The 18,064-nt window shown below is 41.6% G+C and overlaps 1 non-coding gene across 1 annotated transcript; it reads right to left on the bottom strand.

Moving 5' to 3' along the window:
• Nucleotides 1-755: 755 nt before the first annotated feature.
• Nucleotides 756-882, bottom strand: LOC120102729 (small nucleolar RNA SNORA17). The gene has a single exon (XR_015687399.1). It is a non-coding gene; the product is annotated as a small nucleolar RNA SNORA17 (small nucleolar RNA).
• Between the last annotated feature and the right edge of the window lie 17,182 nt (nt 883-18,064).

Here is an 18,064-nt window from a genome sequence, read left to right as displayed (position 1 = left end):
AGCCATAAGACATCAACCTCTTAGCAGGGTAACAGTTCAGACAATGGATATTTGCCTGGCCTTTTGTGCTAACTGACCCCTGCTGCTACAAGGCTGTGGACCCAGTAATGACCCTCTCATGGCACCTCAGACCAGTACTTCACTATGGTCCCAGGTGTGTTTACCAGCTACTCACATCAGGCAGTTCCTCATAACCCTCTTGTCTCTATTACTGCCTCTCTTCTTTGTGACCACAGTCTTCTATTTCTTCTTCTCTCCCATTTATCAACAACTCACTTGTTCTTCTTAGGATGTCTTGTGGTCTCTGAGTTTCAGGAAACCATCTCAAAAGTAGTCTAAGGAGTGCGTGCTATACCCTGCTCATGCATTATGGCTACAGGCAGCATTTATTTCAGTCACGGTCTATCCTCTAGAAATGGCTGGTCCTGGAATGGTGGTCAATTCAGGCTAGCTCCCTATCTAGGACACATGACTCCAGTTTAGTGGTCATTTTGAGGTCGCTACGCCCTGCCTTTCTGAGTAGAACTTTGCACTGGCTGTCTGTGACACCTGTCCAGGGACCTTGAACTTATTTGTTTTCTTCGAGTTTCTAGTTCTTCATCCTGAATGACATTCTTGGTCTGTCTATTAGCAGTCTTGTCCTCGTAGGTTTTCTCTCTCTCTCTCTCTCTCTCTCTCTCTCTCTCTCTCTCTCTCTCTTACTCTCTCTCTCTCCCCTATCCCTCTCTCTCTCCCTCTTTCTTCAGGAAATTAAAAATGAAAACTAATTGTTCTGATGTTCACATGTCCAAATACTGGGCAGACACAGTGTCTCTCTTTTCTGCCACTTACAGACACACATGTGATACAGCACTGACATCTGCATATTCTCTATAAGTCAGGAATAGGTAACAGCGTTAACTAGTCACAATTTCATAGATGGAGAAACTGGGGCAAGAGGAGATTAAGGGGACTTCAAGGAAAAGTTACATATTTAGATTTTTCTCATATGTTACACTATAAATTAACAAGGGCCTTTACATTAAAAAGAAAATGGGGAAAGAATATTTGAAATCATATGTGAAATGATAACAATGGTTAGAGAGAAGGATCTGCAGAAAGGAACACCGGCTGATCTTACAGAAGACCTGGATTCAGTTCTTAGCATTGGGAACCCTGTGGTTCCCAATGGTTTATAAACCCTGTTCAAGAGTATATGTATTCTTAACCGTAAAGAAAATAAAAGATTCCTTAAACACAAAGCATAATCAGAAGGAGAAATTGAAAGAATACAGAATATAAGGTGGTAAACTACCTGTGACTCTAGCAAGAGCTCTATTGGTGGGACAGAGTGATGGGAGCATCACAGGCCAGAGCAGGCATTTCTGTTATTCCTACACACAGAAAAATCCACAGTGCTCCACACTTTGTCTCCATAATTCCTCCTGTGCATATTTTGTTCCCTCTTCTAAGAAGCAATGAAGCAAACTTTGGTCTTTCTTCTTCTTGAGCATCATGAAGCCGGTTACTTATACTTGGGCATTTTGAACTTTGGAACAAGAATAGGGTTCCCAATGAAGGAAGTAGAAAAAGGAATGAGGTAGGTGAAGGGGGTTGTAATACCACAGGGAGAACAAAAATATCAACCAACCAGACACTCCAGAGCTACCAGGGACTAAACCACCAACCAAAGAGTATACACGGGGCAACCCATGGCTCCAGCTGCATATGTAGCAGAGGATGAAATTGTCTGGGATCAAAATGAGGGGAAACCCTTGTTCATCTAAAGGCTTGTTTCCCCAGTGTAGAGGAATGCCAGGGTGATGAATTGGGACTGGGTGATTGAGAGAGGGAGCATACTCATAGAACTGGGGAGAAGGGATGAGCGAGAGGGTATCCAGGAAAGGTGATAATGTTTGAAATGTAATTACGTAAAATATCCAATAAAAACGCAAAAAAAAAAAAAAAACAACGAAAGAAAGGAAAAGTGATACTCATCCAAGTGAAATTTGATTCAGCTACAAAGAGAACTGAAATGAGGAAATTTGAAAAAAAATATCTGGACCTATCAAAAAATTAATACCGAGTGACAAAGATCAATGTCATTTGTTCACTTTTATAAGTGGATCCTAACTTTAAATACTGAAATTTGAATGACTTATCTGAAGTGTGTAATGGTTCGAAGTTAGAAAGATAAGATGATAAAGTAATTGAGAATATGCCTTAAAGAGAGGAAGAGGTAGTGGTGTAGGGATCAAGTGAGGCATTAAGTACCAACATTTTGTTTTCAGACCATTCGATCATAAGGTAAAATTACATTCAAGTTACCTGGATATAAGGAAGCTGGGACTTTCTAAAATTGCTGACCTACTTGTTCCTTATTCTTTTTTGTGTGCCAAAATTTAATGAATGCCTCTTCCTAATCACAAAAGAATAAATGATTCTGAATGATGAAAAATTGTATCAAAATCTTGGCACAGATGCTTGTGGGTCTTTCTATTTTACTGTTGAAATAATTGCTAAGATAAATTTTGGGAACACATGCAGCTCCCGAGTCTATGCTCCTGTCACTGACTGGTCAGGTTTTACTGCCTAATTCAAGTAAATACCATGCTTTGTGTGGACTCGTCTCCTGCTTTGGTTGTTTTAGGTTTTCAGACCCTAACTGTAGAATGTATCTGTATGTATGTGTATTGTAAAAGTAGACAGTGAGAATACTAGTGGACAATAAGTTTCTACAAGGATATGACAGGAAATATGAAAGGAAATGATACTGAAGAGTAAACAAAGGTAAGAATGTACAAAGGAATACCACAGAAGCACATTATTTTCTAATTCAATGGTGAATAATGATCCTCTAGAAATAACAGGTTCATAATGTTAAATATAGGAAACTTCCTTATAATAAAAGTCCCAAAAGCCAAAAATCATTGATCAGTGAGCTGTAGCCAACATGTACATGCCCTCAGCTGTACCCATAATCTTCAGTTCCTCAATACCTCTCTCTCAAACAGATGAGCAACTTATTTGACAGCTGCGATGCCCCAAGCAAGAACATTTTTGTTAGGGTCTGCATCACTGTGGGAGGAATTTTTGAAGCTTGGCCGCAGTAATAAACTCCCAAATCATCATGCTCTACTCTGCTGATCTTGAGGGTGAAATCTGTCCCTGAACCACTACCACTGAACCTATCTGGGACCCCAGATAATCGGTTGGAAACCTTATAGATGAGGAGCTGTGGAGATTGGCCGGGCTTCTGCAGGTACCAATTCAAATAGGTATTTCCATCACTGTGTACAAAGCTCTGACTAGACCGGCAAGAGATAGAGACTTGACCTCCAAGGCTGACAGACAGGGAGACTGGAGTTTGTGTCATCACAACATCACCTCTGGAAGCTGAAATAATGAAAGTACAGAGTTACACACAAACTTCATGAACAATCTTGTGATTTTTTGTTATTTATTTCAACTGACGTTTATTTTTACATACAAATTTTTTAAGATATTAAAATTCCAGTCCTAACACAACAAGTGAAAAGGAAGTACCAGGTACTTCTGTACATTACTTAGATCATCCCAGTCCATCCATGTCATGATGTTCATCATAGCACAGGTTCTCTCCCATCCGGGACCTCTGGCTCACAGATACACACAGGCCCTATCCTGAAGGATAATAACTGTCTACTCATACATGACACAATACATAATGTGAGAAGTATGACCTGGGACTTGTGCTCCCTTCCCATTCTCCTCTCTCACTTCCCTCTGTCCTCACCAGGAATCCAGAAGAACAGCACCAACAGTCTAACAGGCCACTTCATTTTGATGAGGAAGCCTGGGAAGAACATTCACTCACAGTAAGATGACAACCAACCTTTTTATCTAACACTGGCAGGGGTGGGTCCTCCCTGGGGAATAATATGCAAAGGCCTGGGTTTGTGTGGCAATACAAATAGAGAAAATTACCCGGACAGCTTCTTGTGACTGCAAAAATAACAATCCTCTTCTAGTTACAGAGGGCGGTAGTGCTCTCAGATAAGCACTGGAGAAACTAGGAGTGTTAATCACATACATGTGTCACCTGAGCAGAGGAAATGTATACTTGATTTTCATTCATAGTACTGATAATCTATGTGCTTTGTAACCTGATGACCTTTTCTATCTATAAGGCCTCACACAGGTTTCCTAGAATCTCCCTTCATAGACCTTAATCTTTAGTTTCCTTTCTCAGTCAATTGAATCCACCCTTAGGGGAGAAGTCACATGTACTTTGCAAAGGAGTTTCAATGTTGTCATGTCTTAGGTTCATTATGCACATGAAATTGAGATAAAAGATTTTGTTCTCGATGTTATACTGTGCTTAAATGTGTTTAAAATATACTGCCCTGTTGTCAAGACTTTAGACATTTCAAATACCATCAGCTAATTACTTCATTCTTACTGGATTTTCCTTCTTACTACACTTTGTTGGTTTCTCTGCTAGCCATAATATTTGCAGGAACCCCACAGCTGGTATCACATATGAGGGACACAAACCTCAGAGAAGGTAATAAAATTCTTTTAAATAGAAATTAGAGGTTAAAGAAAATTAGGCCTCTTCCCCAAAGGATTGTTACTGTGAGACAGTACAAGTATTATGTGTTTAAACAGTCTGTTGAGACAAATCATTTTGTACAATTGGTAGGATGGTTGTTTAGAATGAGAGGGAACTAATAGTGTAAAGAATGTTCCAGAAAGAGTAATCCATGACAATTATTTATTTTAAAACAGAGGTGGGTATTTTCTGCGGCACAGATCCTGTAAGGTTTTAGTGAGGCAGGCAGATTTGACTCTGGGGCAGCTCATGCTTCCTGGTTGACAGTCAGGTTCAGAAACCAGGCCTCACATATGTGCCTTGAAGGGGGGGAGGTATGGAAAGAAGCAAGGAATGGCAGCTTCAGTACCATTCCCAACTTGTCTCTGACAGATCACCAATGATCTATTCCCTGACTGTTCATAGGGGAAAGGAAATGTGACCATGTAATAAAGCTGATGCTCTGTGGAAGTGTTTGTGATGATGTCACAATGAATTGATATTAATCTTCATGTATATTTAGTCAAAATTACTAATAATGTTATATAGAAGTGAAATATTTAAACAATATTTTAATAATTATGTATATACAAATGGCATAATTCTCATATCAATTTACTTCACAACAGTCATTTTCCCTAAATGGACCATACATGGACTAAGATCCTATCATGCTATGGCATCATTGCTGGTCTTTTTGGCTATGTACCTTCAAGAACATTAAGAAACAAGCTTAGTAGAGCAGACACGGCAGCACCTAGCATACTTCTTAGGTACTTGTCTCTCAGGTTCTCACAATACCTATAGTGCCTGACCTAGTTCAACATTCCGTAGTATTGAAGACACAAGTTTTGTATCCCCTCACCAGAAGTATCCTATCCCCATTTTTACCCAGGCCTCAGCGGCAGGTGCAGGGGAGAAGTTTCTTACTCATTATCTCAATAATGATCCAATAGCATAGGCTGAACATTACTCTTTTAAACCTCCTATTTTAAAAGTTCTCCATTTTTTTTATTAACTTGAGTATTTCTTATATACATTTCGAGTGTTATTCCCTTTCCCGGTATCCTGGCAAACATCCCCCCCCCTCCCCTTCCTTATGGGTGTTCCCCTCCCAACCCTCCCCCCATTGCCGCCCTCCCCCCACCAGTCTAGTTCACTGGGGGTTCAGTCTTAGTAGGGACCAGGGCTTCCCCTTCCACTGGTGCTCTTACTAGGATATTCATTGCTACCTATGAGGTCAGAGTCCAGGGTCAGTCCATGTATAGCCTTGGGTAGTGGCTTAGTCCCTGGAAGTTCTGGTTGCTTGGCATTGTTGTACATATGGGGTCTCGAGCCCCTTCAAGCTCTTCCACTTCTTTCTCTGATTCCTTCAACGGGGGTCCTATTCTCAGTTCAGTGGTTTGCTGCTGGCATTCGCCTCTGTATTGCTGTATTCTGGCTGTGTCTCTCAGGAGCGATATACATCCAGCTCCTGTCGGTCTGCACTTCTTTGCTTCCTCCATCTTGTCTAATTGGGTGGCTGTATATGTATGGGCCACATGTGGGGCAGGCTCTGAATGGGTGTTCCTTCAGTCTCTGTTTTAATCTTTGCCTCTCTCTTCCCTGCCAAGGGTATTCTTGTTCCCCTTTTAAAGAAGGAGTGAAGCATTCACATTTTGATCATCCGTCTTGAGTTTCATTTGTTCTCGGCATCTAGAGTAATTCAAGCATTTGGGCTAATAGCCACTTATCAATGAGTGCATACCATGTATGTCTTTCTGTGATTGGGTTAGCTCACTCAGGATGATGTTTTCCAGTTCCAACCATTTGCCTACGAATTTCATAAAGTCGTTGTTTTTGATAGCTGAGTAATATTCCATTGTGTAGATGTACCACATTTTCTGTATCCATTCCTCTGTTGAAGGGCATCTGGGTTCTTTGCAGCTTCTGGCTATTACAAATAAGGCTGCAATGAACATAGTGGAGCACGTGTCTTTTTTATATGTTGGGGTATCTTTTGGGTATATGCCCAAGAGAGGTATAGCTGGATCCTCAGGCAGTTCAATGTCCAATTTTCTGAGGAACCTCCAGACTGATTTCCAGAATGGTTTTACCAGTCTGCAATCCCACCAACAATGGAGGAGTGTTCCTCTTTCTCCACATCCTCGCCAGCATCTGCTGTCACCTGAGTCTTTGATCTTAGCCATTCTCACTGGTGTGAGGTGAAATCTCAGGGTTGTTTTGATTTGCATTTCCCTTATGACTAAAGATGTTGAACATTTCTTTAGGTGTTTCTCAGGCATTCGGCATTCCTCAGCTGTGAATTTTTGTTTAGCTCTGAACCCCATTTTTTAATAGGGTTATTTGTTTCCCTGCGGTCTAACTTCTTGAGTTCTTTGTATATTTGGATATAAGGCCACTATCTGTTGTAGGATTGATAAAGATCTTTTCCCAATCTGTTGGTTGCCCTTTTGTCCTAACCACAGTGTCCTTTGCCTTACAGAAGGTTTGCAGTTTTATGAGATCCCATTTGTCGATTCTTGATCTTAGAGCATAAGCCATTGGTGTTTTGTTTAGGAAATTTTTTCCAGTGCCCATGTGTTCCAGATGCTTCCCTAGTTTTCTTCTATTAGTTTGAGTGTGTCTGGTTTGATGTGGAGGTCCTTGATCCACTTGGACTTAAGGTTTGTACAGGGTGATAAGCATGGATCGATCTGCATTCTTCTACATGTTGACCTCTAGTTGAACCAGCACCATTTGCTGAAAATGCTATCTTTTTTCCATTGGATGGTTTTGGCTCCTTTGTCAAAAATCAAGTGACCATAGGTGTGTGGGTTCATTTCTGGGTCTTCAATTCTATTCCATTCGTCTATCTGTCTGTCTCTGTACCAATACCATGCAGTTTTTATCACTATTGCTCTGTAATACTGCTTGAGTTCAGGGATAGTGATTCCCCCTGAAGTCCTTTTATTGTTGAGGATAGCTTTAGCTATCCTGGGTTTTTTGTTATTCCAGATGAATTTGCAAATTGTTCTGCCTAACTCTTTGAAGAATTGGATTGGTATTTTGATGGGGATTGCATTGAATCTGTAGGTTGCTTTTGGTAAAATGGCCATTTTTACTATATTAATCCTGCCAATCCATGAGCATGGGAGATCTTTCCATCTTCTGAGGTCTTCTTCAATTTCCTTCTTCAGTGTCTTGAAGTTCTTATTGTACAGATTTTTTACTTGCTTGGCTAAAGTCACACCGAGGTTTTTTATATTATTTGGGTCTACTATGAAGGGTGTCGTTTCCCTAATTTCTTTCTCGGCTTGTTTCTCTTTTGTGTAGAGGAAGGCTACTGATTTATTTGAGTTAATTTTATACCCAGCCACTTTGCTGAAGTTGTTTATCAGCTTTAGTAGTTCTCTGGTGGAACTTTTGGGATCACTTAAATATACTATCATATCATCTGCAAATAGTGATATTTTGACTTCTTCTTTTCTGATCTGTATCCCCTTGACCTCATTTTGTTGTCTGATTGCTCTGGCTAGAACTTCAAGAACTATATTGAATAAGTAGGGAGAGAGTGGGCAGCCTTGTCTAGTCCCTGATTTTAGTGGGATTGTTTCAAGTTTCTCTCCATGTAGTTTAATGTTAGCAACTGGTTTGCTGTATATGGCTTTTACTATGTTCAGGTATGGGCCTTGAATTCCTATTCTTTCCAGGACTTTTATCATGAAGGGGTGTTGAATTTTGTCAAATGCTTTCTCAGCGTCTAATGAAATGATCATGTGGTTTTGTTCTTTCAGTTTGTTTATATAATGGATCACGTTGATGGTTTTCCGTATATTAAACCATCCCTGCATGCCTGAGATGAAGCCTACTTGGTCATGGTGGATGATTGTTTTGATGTGCTCTTGGATTCGGTTTGCCAGAATTTTGTTGAGTATTTTTGTGTCGATATTCATAAGGGAAATTGGTCTGATGTTCTCTTTCTTTGTTGGGTCTTTGTGTGGTTTAGGTATAAGAGTAATTGTGGCTTCATAGAAGGTATTCGGTAGTGATCCATCTGTTTGAATTTTGTGGAATAGTTTGGATAATATTGGTATGAGGTCTTCTATGAAGGTTTGATAGAATTCTGCACTAAACCCGTCTGGACCTGGGCTCTTTTTGGTTGGGAGACCTTTAATGACTGCTTCTATTTCCTTAGGAGTTATGGGGTTGTTTAACTGGTTTATCTGTTCCTGATTTAACTTCGGTACCTGGTATCTGTCTAGGAAATTGTCCATTTCCTGAAGATTTTCAAGTTTTGTTGAATATAGGCTTTTATAGTAAGATCTGATGATTTTTTGAATTTCCTCTGAATCTGTGGTTATGTCTCCCTTTTCATTTCTGATTTTGTTAATTTGGACGCACTCTCTGTGTCCTCTCATTAGTCTGGCTAAGGGTTTATCTATCTTGTTGATTTTCTCAAAGAACCAACTTTTGGTTCTGTTGATTCTTTCTATGGTCCTTTTTGTTTCTACTTGGTTGATTTCAGCTCTGAGTTTGATTATTTCCTGCCTTCTACTCCTCCTGGGTGTATTTGCTTCTTTTTGTTCTAGAGCTTTTAGGTGTGCTGTCAAGCTGCTGACATATGCTCTTTCCTGTTTCTTTCTGCAGGCACTCAGCGCTATGAGTTTTCCTCTTAGCACAGCTTTCATTGTGTCCCATAAGTTTGGGTATGTTGTATCTTCATTTTCATTAAATTCTAAAAAGTTTATAATTTCTTTCTTTATTTCTTCCTTGACCAGGTTATCATTGAGTAGAGCATTGTTCAATTTCCACGTATATGTGGGCATTCTTCCCTTATTGTTATTGAAGACCAGTTTTAGGCCGTGGTGGTCCGATAGCACGCATGGGATTATTTCTATCTTTCTGTACCTGTTGAGGCCCGTTTTTTGACCAATTATATGGTCAATTTTGGAGAAAGTACCATGAGGAGCTGAGAAGAAGGTATATCCTTTTGCTTTAGGATAGAATGTTCTATAAATATCTGTTAAGTCCATTTGGCTCATGACTTCTCTTAGTCTGTAGACATCATTGTTTAATTTCTGTTTCCATGATCTGTCCATTGATGAGAGTGGGGTGTTGAAATCTCCCACTATTATTGTGTGAGGTGCAATGTGTGTTTTGAGCTTTAGTAAGGTTTCTTTTACGTATGTAGGTGTTCTTGTATTTGGGGCATAGATATTTAGGATTGAGAGTTCATCTTGGTGGATTTTTCCTTTGATGAATATGAAGTGTCCTTCCTTATCTTTTTTGATGACTTATAGTTGCAAATTGATTTTATTTGATATTAGAATGGCTACTCCAGCTTGCTTCTTCTGACCATTTGCTTGGAAAGTTGTTTTCCAGCCTTTCACTCTGAGGTAGTTTCTGTCTTTGTCTCTGAGGTGTGTTTCCTGTAGGCAGCAGAATGCCGGGTCCTCGTTGCGTATCCAGTTTGTTAATCTATGTCTTTTTATTGGGGAGTTGAGGCTATTGATATTGAGAGATATTAAGGAATAGTGATTATTGCTTCCCGTTATATTCATATTTGGATGTGAGGTTATGTTTGTGTGCTTTCATTCTCTTTGTTTTGTTGCCAAGACGATTAGTTTCTTGCTTCTTCTAGGGTATAGCTTGCCTCCTTATGTTGGGCTTTACCATTTATTATCCTTTGTAGTGCTGGATTTGTAGAAAGATATTGTGTAAATTTGGTTTTGTCATGGAATATCTTGGTTTCTCCATCATTGTTAATTGAGAGTTTTGCTGGATACAGTAACCTGGGCTGGCATTTGTGTTCTCTTAGGGTCTGTATTTCATCAGTCCAGGATCTTCTGGCCTTCATAGTTTCTGGCGAGAAGTCTGGTGTGATTCTGATAGGTCTGCCTTTATATGTTACTTGACCTTTTTCCCTTACTGCTTTTAATATTCTTTCTTTATTTTGTGCGTTTGGTGTTTTGACAATTATGTGACGGGAGGTGTTTCTTTTCTGGTCCAATCTATTTGGAGTTCTGTAGGCTTCCTGTATGTCTATGGGTATCTCTTTTTTTAGGTTAGGGAAGTTTTCTTCTATGATTTTGTTGAAGATATTTACTGGTCCTTTGAGCTGGGAGTCTTCACTCTCTTCTATACCTATTATCCTTAGGTTTGATCTTCTCATTGAGTCCTGGATTTCCTGTATGTTTTGGACCAGTAGCTTTTTCCGCTTTACATTATCTTTGACAGTTGAGTCAATGATTTCTATGGAATCTTCTGCTCCTGAGATTCTCTCTTCCATCTCTTGTATTCTGTTGGTGAAGCTTGTATCTACAGCTCCTTGTCTCTTCTTTTGGTTTTCTATATCCAGGGTTGTTTCCATGTGTTCTTTCTTGATTGCTTCTATTTCCATTTTTAATTCCTTCAACTGTTTGATTGTGTTTTCCTGGAATTCTTTCAGGGATTTTTGCGATTCTTTCAGGGATTTTTGTGATTCCTCTCTGTAGGCTTCTACTTGTTTATTAATGTTTTCCTGTGTTTCCCTAAGGGAGTTCTTCACGTCTTTCTTGAAGTCCTCCAGCATCATGATCAAATATGATTTTGAAACTAGATCTTGCTTTTCTGGTGTGTTTGGATATTCCATGTTTGTTTTGGTGGGAGAATTGGGCTCCGATGATGCCATGTAGTCTTGGTTTCTGTTGCTTGGGTTCCTGCGCTTGCCTGTTGCCATCAGAATATTTCTAGTGTTACTTTGTTCTGCTATTTCTGACAGTGGCTAGACTGTCCTATAAGCCTGTGTGTCAGGAGTGCTGTAGACCTGTTTTCCTCTCTTTCAGTCAGTTATGGGGACAGAGTGTTCTGCTTTCTGGCGTGTAGTTTTTCCTCTCTAAAGGTCTTCAGCTGTTCCTGTGGGCCTGTGTCTTGAGTTCACCAGGCAGCTTTCTTGCAGCAGAAAAGTTGGTCTTATCTGTGGTCCCGAGGCTCAAGTTCGCTCGTGGGGTGCTGCCCACGGGCTCTCTGCAGCGGCAGCAACCAGGAAGACCTGTGTTGCCCCTTCCGGGAGCTTTAGTGCACCAGGGTTCCAGATGGCCTTTGGTTTTTCCTCTGGCGTCCGAGATGTGTGTGCAGAGAGCAGTCTCTTCTGTTTTCCCAGGCTTGTCTGTCTCTCTGAAGGTTTAGCTCTCCCTGCCACGGGATTTGGGTGCAGAGAACTGTTTATCCAGTTTGTTTCCTTCAGGTTCCGCGGTGTCTCAGGCAGGGGTCCTGCGGCTCCTGGGCCCTCCCCCACGGGAGCCCAGAGGCCTTATACAGTTTCCTCTTGGGCCAGGGATGTGGGCAGGGGTGGGCAGTGTTGGTGGTCTCTTCTGCTCTGCAGCCTCAGGAGTGCCCACCTGACCAGGCGGTGAGGTCTTTTTCCCACGGGGTCTGGGAGCAGAGAGCTGCTGCGGGCCGGGATCCGCGGGTGTGGGACTTCCGGTAAACACAGGACATGCCCGGTCCTAGAGGAATTCTGCCTCTGTGTGTCCCGATTTCACCAGGCAGCTTTCTTGCAGCAGACAAGTTGGTCTTACCTGTGGTTCCGAGGCTCAAGTTTGCTCGCGGGGTGCTGCCCACGGGCTCTCTGCAGTGGCAGCAACCAGGAAGACCTGTGCCACCCCTTCCGGGAGCTTCAGTGCACCAGGGTTCCAGATGGCCTTTGGTGTTTTCCTCTGGCGTCCGAGATGCATGTACAGAGAGCAGTCTCTTCTGGTTTCCCAGGCTTGTCTGCCTCTCTGAAGTTTTAGCTCTCCCTCCCACGGTATTTGGGTGCAGAGAACTGTTTATCCGGTCTGTTTCCTTCAGGTTCCGGCAGTGTCTCAGGCAGGGGTCCTGCGGCTCCTGGGCCCTCCCCCACGGGAGCCCAGAGGCCTTATACTGTTTCCTCTTGGGCCAGGGATGTGGGCAGGTGTGGGCAGTGTTGGTGGTCTCTTCTGCTCTGCAGCCTCAGGAGTGCCCACCTGACCAGGCGGTGAGGTCTCTTTCCCACGGGGTCTGGGAGCAGAGAGCTCAAAGTTATCCATTTTTAACCATGCAAGAATGTCTGTGCTGGATTCAATGCACAAGTTTTGATACCAGCATCACTGTAGGCACAATTGCTGCATACATAATGAGAATTTAGTTAACTCTTCATCCTCAGAGACTGGCTTTTTTCAGTGTCAACAAACTAAGATTCCATTGAGATTGGTTTACCACAAGACACTTTGATTTATCAGAAAATTGAAAGTGTATAACCCACAGGCCATATCCAACCCAAGAAGAAGGAAGAACACACAAAATTGCAGATACTACAGTCCTACTCAGAAGGGAGAAGAAGATAATCTCAGGAAGTTGAGGGAGAGAGGGTTCTGGGAGGGAGAGAGGAGATGAAGGAAAAAGGGGGTGCAGTTCAGATATAGGAGGCTATATGGGAGAAGTACAGAGGGTGAGGAATTTGAAATCCAGTATGTAGCAGTGGGGAAAGAGGAAATGGGGGACAATCACTAAAAAGTCCCTGATGCCAGGGTCCCAAGAGGTTCCCAGCCTCCAACATGGAGGAGATTAGGTGAAATACCCAACAAAGGGAGAAAGAACATATGTAGAAAACATATCCTGTTGTAATGCTTTGAATATGTGAGGCTGAGGGAGTGGCAATGTGTGGAGTTTTGTCCTTGTTAGATTAAGTATGTTACTGTAGATATTGGCTTCAGGATCCTAGATGCCTGGAAGTCTGTTCACTACCAGACTTAAGATGAAGATATAGAACGATCACATACTCTTGCAACATGCCTGCCTGGATGCTGCCACGTTCCTGCCTTGATGTTAATGAACTGAACCCCTGGACCTCCATGCTAGCCCCAATTAAATGTTGTCCTGTAGAAGACTTGGCTTGGTTATGGTGTCTCTTCAGAGCAGTAAAACCCTAAGACAGAGGTTGGTACCAGGATCTAGAATAGTACTCTGAGAGGACTGAATATGATTCTGTTTGGAAGAATGTGGAATTGGGGACTTTAGATTTGGAAAGCAGTAGATTGCTTTAAATGGGGCTTTATGGGTAACATAGTAGACTTTGTAACTGAGAGTGATTTAAATTGTGAGGCAATGGCCCAAAAGGTTTCAGTGGAGAATTTCAATATATGGCCTAGAGACAGGTTTTCTTTTTCTTGAGGAAAAGTGTGGCTGTTTTTTGCCATTGACTGAAGAGTCTATCTGGGGCTAAGTTGAAGATATTTAGATTAATTGCTTTGAAAAAATTATTCTCAAAACAGCTTAGTGTAAATTCTGTTGTGTGATTACTAAAGTATACTCTTTTTTTTTCTTTTTTTTTTTTATTAACTTGAGTATTTCTTATATACATTTCGAGTGTTATTCCCTTTCCCGGTTTCCGGGCAAACATCCCCCTCCCCCCTCCCCTTCCTTATGGGTGTTCCCCTCCCAACCCTCCCACCATTGCCGCCCTCCCCCCATAGACTAGTTCACTGGGGGTTCAGTCTTAGCAGGACCCAGGGCTTCCCCTTCCACTGGTGCTCTTACTAGGATATTCATTGCTACCTATGGGGTCAGAGTCCAGGGTCAGTCCATGTATAGTCTTTAGGTAGTGGCTTAGTCCCTGGAAGCTCTGGTTGCTTGGCATTGTTGTACTTTTGGGGTCTCGAGCCCCTTCAAGCTCTTCCAGTTCTTTCTCTGATTCCTTCAATAGGGGACCTATTCTCAGTTCAGTGGTTTGCTGCTGGCATTCGCCTCTGTATTTGCTGTATTCTGGCTGTGTCTCTCAGGAGCGATCTACATCCGGCTCCTGTCGGTCTGCACTTCTTTGCTTCATCCATCTAGTCCAATTGGGTGGCTGTATATGTATGGGCCAAATGTGGGACAGGCTCTGAATGGGTGTTCCTTCAGTCTCTGTTTTAATCTTTGCCTCTCTCTTCCCTGCCAAGGGTATTCTTTTTCCTCATTTAAAGAAGGAGTGAAGCATTCACATTTTGATCATCCGTCTTGAGTTTCGTTTGTTCTAGGGATCTAGGGTAATTCAAGCATTTGGGCTAATAGCCACTTATCAATGAGTGCATACCATGTATGTCTTTCTGTGATTGGGTTAGTTCACTCAGGATGATATTTTCCAGTTCCTACCATTTGCCTAAGAATTTCATAAACTCGTTGTTTTTGATAGCTGAGTAGTATTCCATTGTGTAGATGTACCACATTTTCTGTATCCATTCCTCTGTTGAAGGGCATCTGGGTTCTTTCCATTTTCTGGCTATCATAAATAAGGCTGCGATGAACATAGTGGAGCACGTGTCTCTTTTATATGTTGAGGCATCTTTTGGGTATATGCTCAAGAGAGGTATAGCTGGATCCTCAGGCAGTTCAATGTCCAATTTTCTGAGGAACCTCCAGACTGATTTCCAGAATGGTTTTACCAGTCTGCAATCCCACCAACAATGGAGGAGTGTTCCTCTTTCTCCACATCCTCGCCAGCATCTGCTGTCACCTGAGTTTTTGATCTTAGCCAATCGCACTAAGTGTGAGGTGAAATCTCAGGGTTGTTTTGATTTGCATTTCCCTTATGACTAAAGATGTTTACTCTTATGAAGAGAATTTTAAAGAAAAGGAAAAAGCTGAGAAAGGAAAAATACAAAATATATGATTTGAGTATCAAAGGGATACCAGGAAGTGAAAAGGAATTGAATCTTATTTTCAAAGATATTACACTGAATTAAGGGAGTTACAACCTTGGGGCAACATCCCACCTAGCTAAATGTAGGACCAGGAACAGTAGTACAAGTATTTAATCCCAGGAGGTAAAGACAAGCAGATGTCTGAGTTCAAGGCCAGTCTAGAACCCAGAAATTCTTGGTGAAGAAAAATTTATATCCATACTTTTGGACCATACCTTTAATCCCCACACTTCGGAGACATGCATGTAGTTCAAAGTCAGTCTACACAGCAAGTTCTAGGACAGCCACACTTAAGCAGTGAATGGGATGCAAAACTGAGAGCTGGTGATGAAGTAATAGAACAAGGGAGCCATGTTCCAGCTCCAGCAATAAGAGGACTTGGCAGCTTTGTCCATGTTTCTCTGGCTTTAGAGTACAGACTAGAAGGGACCACAAGGTCAATTGATGCTGGTTAGTTGGAGCTAAGAAATTAGCGGTGATTAAGAAGAGACCAGCATCACTGAGGTGAAATCTTTTGGGAAGTGTTTTCTGAAAGCAAAAAGATGCTGTGTTCCAGAGATAGCCAAGGTTGTACCTCATACTAAAGCTGTACTTGCTAATGTGTAAGAGTGTTACTGATTTTGGAGGCATGAATGGATCATGAGAAGCAGCTGAGACTTGACACTGTGAGAAGCTCTGTAAGGCCATCTCTGAAGATACAGCCTCAGGGCAGTTTATGCCTCGGGACTGAGGGGTTCATTCAAAAGAGTTGAGGCTTGGCAACATGATGATAGTCTATGAGAGGCTATTGGTGAAGCTTAGTTGCAGTGGAAGACCCCAGCATAATGGAGATGCCAATACGAAAAAATGAAAACTAAGGGCAGCAGTGGCAGTGGAATGGATCAACTTGAGCTACAGATGACAGAAATGGGGTTTTGACGCCAACATTTTGGAGGAGGCCAGATGATTATTTGTTGGTCCCAGACATTGAAATAAGAAGCTATAACATTGAAGTTGACTTGGAATTCCCAAGATAATAAAGAAGCCAGAGCCATGGGATAGTTGCTAAGGAATGTTTTTAAGAGGGAGTGGAAAGAGCACAGGAGAAATCAGTTTGTTGTAGTCAACACTGTTGAAAAAGGAGTAGGAGATCAGAAGACTGCTTTGACATGAGAAACAGAGATGAAGAGTTTGGTGTTTGCCCAACTGGTTCCTGGTCTTGCTTTGGGAGTTACAGTTAAGTGATTGGATGAATCTCAGAAGAGACTGATATTTGGACTTTAAAATTTTTGAGATTGCTACAGATTATGGAGAATTCTGAAGTTGGAATAAATGTATTTTGCATTATGCTATGTTTAGGTATGGGCCGCATAGACCCATATGTTTGAATATGTCTATGGGAGCAAGGGCGTGGAATGTCAGGATTTGAATACATTTGGCCCATGGAGTGGCACTATGTGGAGGGATCGCCTTGTTGGAATAGGCATGTCACTGTGGTTGTGGGCTTTAAGACCCTCACCCTAGCTATCTGGAAGTCAGTCATCCACTAGGAGCCTTCAGATGAAGTTCTAGAACTCTCAGATCCTTCTGAACCACACCGGCCTAGATGTTGCAATGTTCTAGCCTTGATGATAATGTATTGTCTGTTCACAGCAGTAAAAGCCTGACTAATACACCAGTGGATAGGCACAGTCCCTGGTTGAAGAATGAGGAAACCCACCCTCCTCAATCATGTTAATCCAGAATTCCTCCTGTCAAGAGGTAATGTAAGGGCAAAGAGTGAAGTGGAGTCTGAAGGAAAGACCATGACTGCTCCATCTAGGGATCCATACCATGGAATCAAACCCAGACACTATTGCTGATGCCAAGAAGTGCTTGCTGACAGGAGCCTGGTATGGCTATCCCCTGAGAGACTCTGCCAAAGCCTGACCAGTACAGAAGTGGATGCATGCATCAAACATCAGACTGAGAGTAGAGAGCCCAATGGATATGTTAGGGCAAGGACCGAAGGAGCTGAAGGGGTTTGTAACTCCATAAGTAGACAAGAATATCAACCAAACAGACCCCCCCAAGGCTCCCAAGGACTAAGCCACCAACCCAAGATTGCAGATGGGGGGCATCCATGGTTAAACCCAGATATGTAGCGGAGGATTACCTTAACTGGCATCAATGGAAGGGGAGCCCCTTGGTCCTGTGATATCTCGATTAGCCAGCATAGAGGAATGTTAGGGCACTGAGAAGGGAGTTGAAGGACAGTTACAGAAGCATCCTTATAGAGGCAGTGGAGAAGGGAGAGGATAGGAAGCTTGTGGAAGGGAAATTGGGAAAGGGGATAACATGTGAAATGTAAATAAATGAAATAACCAATTAAAAAATATAAAAACAAAAAGAAAATGTAGGAAATTCCTAATACTTAACTACATAATAAGCTTCCTCTTTTTGTGTATCAAAAAGATTTCCGTTTTACTCTGTAATGTGAGTCAGCATGGGAACTTTGTAATAAATTACGATGATAAAAGCTACTTTGCAGCATTTTATTATATTAAATAATATAATTAATTAGCATGATTAATTCTGAGTATATGCAAAATCTGAAAAAGTGGTTTAACTTAAACATTTAAACATATTGAGTCTTCTCATAAGTTCTGAACTGAATACTTTTACCAAATTCAATTATCTGATAGTCAGTTAAAATCTGAACAGTCTAACCCTAGTAATTTATTGTGGGTTCTCTTCCAATTTATATTTCCAATTTGTATTTCTCAATAAAATGATGATATATGCCATCTAAAATATATATCTCTTATATGTTTTGGAAGGATTCTTAAACTATCTATGGGAACATCATGAATTAAATATAGAAGCATGTCAC

The sequence above is a fragment of the Rattus norvegicus genome, chromosome 4 (genome assembly GCF_021556685.1).
Source record: "Rattus norvegicus strain SHRSP/BbbUtx chromosome 4, alternate assembly SHRSP_T2T, whole genome shotgun sequence".
In the NCBI taxonomy this organism is placed as follows: Eukaryota; Metazoa; Chordata; class Mammalia; order Rodentia; family Muridae; genus Rattus; species Rattus norvegicus.
Note: the sequence above shows the minus strand (reverse complement) of the source record. Positions and strands in the feature narration are given on the sequence as shown.